This window comes from Sinocyclocheilus anshuiensis, unplaced genomic scaffold (assembly GCF_001515605.1).
Source record: "Sinocyclocheilus anshuiensis isolate Anshui unplaced genomic scaffold, SAMN03320099.WGS_v1.1 scaffold2533, whole genome shotgun sequence".
NCBI lineage: Eukaryota > Metazoa > Chordata > Actinopteri > Cypriniformes > Cyprinidae > Sinocyclocheilus > Sinocyclocheilus anshuiensis.
In genome coordinates, this window is record NW_015548189.1 from 232,697 (window position 1) to 236,752 (window position 4,056).

Consider the following 4,056-nt stretch of genomic DNA (forward strand, 5'->3'; position numbering starts at 1 on the left):
TTTGGAGGGGGGGGGGGGGGGACCTGTTGCCATGTTTTCTCTGACTGAGTGTAATATTATTACACACATTATTACACACCACCAGAGGCACCAGGGGACTGTTGTGTATGGTATATACCCAGGTGTGTAGTAGAGCAAGGCAGATTTGTTGGGCAGAGGAAGCATGGCTTACCTTCTGTTTGCACAAACCACTTTGAGTCCTGATTGGGAAACTTTGGGTTTTAAGCTCAATCAAAAAGGACTCTTTATTGCTACTAGCAGTTGTATGGTTACCATTCATTGCTTGGAGTTCAAAAGATGATGTTCATCCATGAACTGTATTTTTACTTCACCTTGTGGATCTTTTGGATCTCATGCACGAGGATTGTAAAGATTTCACTTTTATTTTTGGAGTTGCCTGCACGGGGGATTTATTCTTCTTGGATTGGAGTTATTCTATGTGCAGGACCAGTGTTGGGGAAAGTTACTTTTAAAAGTAATGCATTAAATATTGCGTTACTCCCTAAAAAAGTAACTAATTACGTTTTATGGAAAGTAATGCGTTATATTACTTTTGCGTTACTTTTTAAATATAAGCAGAGCTTGATTGTTTTTAATATAAGAAGTTCTATTTATAGCAAATATAAAAGCCCTTTCACACCAAAAAGTGTAATGAATAAACCATGTTCACACAGCGCACACAACTCCTCTGCACTTCCGATTTCTCCCAATATGGGGACAGGAGAGCTGTCAGTCAATAAATGGGAAAACAAAGTAACTGGCATTACTTTTTTGAAAAAGTAACTCAGATATTTTCTTGTAAATTAAAAAAGTAATGCGTTACTTTACTAGTTACTTGAAAAAAGTAATCTGATTACGTAACTCGCATTACTTGTAATGAGTTACCCCCAACACTGTTCAGGACCACCATCGCCATCTTTACTGGACTGTCGCTTGCATCAGTGGACTATATCAGATAAGGCTTTTATGTTGATTTCAACTCATGCACTGTTGTTACACCTGGCTCTATATCAGGCTGTTTTTTTGTTGGTTGGTTTGTTTATATAAAATTGCAAAAAGTACATATTTATTGCCTGACTGTTTATGTGATTTATACCTGGTTCAGATTATATCTATGTAAGTTGGCGGTTCCCTTCCTTAAAAATCAGACCTATAGCAGTCTTACTCTTAAAGTGGTTGAGGCAGTTATACACTTCACACTTCTTTAGTAAGTTTCGTCTGCGTGTGAAGACAGTGGCGTAGCGAAAATCCATGAAAGAATGTGGAAATGGAAATAAATTTCAAAAATAAACTTCAACTTTACTGTTCAGTGCACTGATGTCAGACTCATTTTGGATAATAAAGTTTATTGTTAAATTGTTAAATACCCTGCCTCCATTATATCTTTGTCACGTCATTATAAGTGTTTCATTACCACATTTGAGTGATCATTGAGTGATCATTGCAAAAAAATGTTTATGTGTATATATATTCTGTTTATGTACTGTATATAGTGCATTCTATATATAGTACCAGTCAAAAGCTTGGACACACAAATGGGAAAGTGTCCAAACTTTTGACTGGTACTGTACTGTAGTATACACATAAAGAATATTGGCCGATATATCGATATCTGCCTTTTTTACTCCCTAATATCGGTATTGGCATCGGCCCTCAAAAAACCCATGTCGATCGGGCTCTAATTGATATTATTATTATTATTATTATTATTGGTAACACTTTATTTTGATGGTCCCTTTTGAACATTCTGTTGACAAAAATAATGTTACACCTACATGTCTACTAACTCTCATCAGATTATTAGTAGACTGTTTGCTTTATATCTGCTAACTCTTTATTGTCATGGTCTCCCAACAGACATTCTACTGACTATAAGTAACTTTGGAAGTACATGTCAACTTTTTCTAACCCTAACCCTACCACCCACATAGCAAACGATCTTGGCCCGAATGTGGCCTCAAGCTGGCCCTGCTGGCCTCCTGTCAGCAATGGCATGAACCCTTTCAGCCAGAGCTGGGCCATGTGTGGCAATGATGGCACAGTGTGGATCATGGCAAACAATATGAGACAATATGACAATATGCCTGCTGTTGGTGGGAGGAGTGTGGCCCAGATCAATCCAGTGATCATGTGGCCCAAATCAGGCTTGTGACCTGACACAGCATATGTGACCCATGATAAACAAGATAAATAAATTATTGCATGATAACGGTTAAATTATCAAATAAATTTCAATGAAGTGTAGCATTGTTTAAATTTAATCTTTGAAATTGCAAGTCAAAACAGAATGAAAAGTTATCATTTCAAAATTAAGCAAATCTGTAAATCAGTAAACTGCACTTAATTATACATTATTATTATCAGTCAATATCATATTATTATACAAATAATCTTAGAATCCTTACATAAAGAGAGAGAGAGATCATTTAACCATTATCATGCAATATTGTATTTATCGTTTACCATATGGGGCACATCATTTTATTAAAATGCTCATGCACAAGCATTCAATAAAATGGTCATAAAAGTATTTTAATTGTATCCAAATCTTCGGTATCCATGTGATGCTTTGTGTGAGGAACAGATCCAAATTCAAATATTTATCTCCTTCCTCTGTAGCTATAGTAACAATTTCAAAATTTGCAGTTTCAAGAAGTTTACAACAAGTTTTACAGCAGTGATATCAAACGCTCATTGGCTCTCGTCGGTTTCGTCATAGATTGCGTCATGCCATGTTTCCGCAGATGTATGTTTGAATGAGAAATGCGCGCCTTCACGGAGTGGATCGGGATCGTATTTTCAGCATTTAACAACTTAAATTATGCCCTGCTCCTTGCACTAAACTATTATATTCCGCCTGAGAGGACTGCGACTGCAACGTATCGTCATTTTGACTACTGTGGTACTGCTTTTTGACATTTCTGCAATAAATAATTTCTTGTGATTGATTAACTTTGCACTTGTCTGTCTATGTTTCTCTTATAGACTGTATACTGTATAAATGTTTAGTGTACTTTGTAAATATTGTACATTTCAGCATCTCTCCGATTATACAAAAAAGTTTTTTGTACTAGTAACGTCACATGTTCTATACTAATACATACGTAAAACATAGATTTGGTTGATTTGTTCTTTATAAAAAAATAAAATATTTTTAATGCAATACATTTTTTATTGTACAGTTTAGAGATCGACCGATATATCGATTTACTAATATTTTTCCCGATATTTAAGCATTTTACAATAATCGGATATCGGTTTTGTAATATCGGATTCACCGATAAACGCCGCCATCTTGTGAATGTTTTGAGAATTGCGCGCAGGATCACCATTGTAGCGCATCTGAGGGGAAACAAGACAACAACAACGGCATGCACGGGTACTTGATTTACTGTAGTTAGTAAACTTTATTTAACATAACAGCCATTAATGCACAAATGAGATGTATTACATAAATGCCTGATACGCAGTTTATGCAGCTTGGCTCGAAGAAATAGAGACAAACTCACGGAGTCACGTAAAATAATCTGTCAAGTCCTGTCCTAATAAAGACGTAACTTTGCGTGAATTAAATAATATGCAGCCATGAATGGGCGCATGTTGGAAATAAAAGTGCTGAATTTAATTCGCTCTCTGTTCTATGCTCATCATTAGTCTCGTGAAGCCGCTTTCATATTGCTGTTCACTCACCGGGTTGATGCTCAGGAAATGCTCCAGCACGGCCACAGCATGTAACTTTTAACAAGATTCACTTGTTTAAAACACCCTAAATTGTATTAACATTTACTATATATGGAAATATATAATATTTACTATACTATATTACTATATATACTATATTAATATATATAGTAATATATAGTATACTCTATGGAAATTAATTATTTATTATCTCCACGAGCGATCGCAGTTTGAATATAGTTCTGTGTAAATGCATAGATAAACTGCGCTGTCAGCAGGCATTTCATAATCTAGAACGACAAAACCATTATTAGTAATTCTGATATAACATGCCAGTTGAGAAATGCAATAAAATACGATGTTTTGTTTGTTATA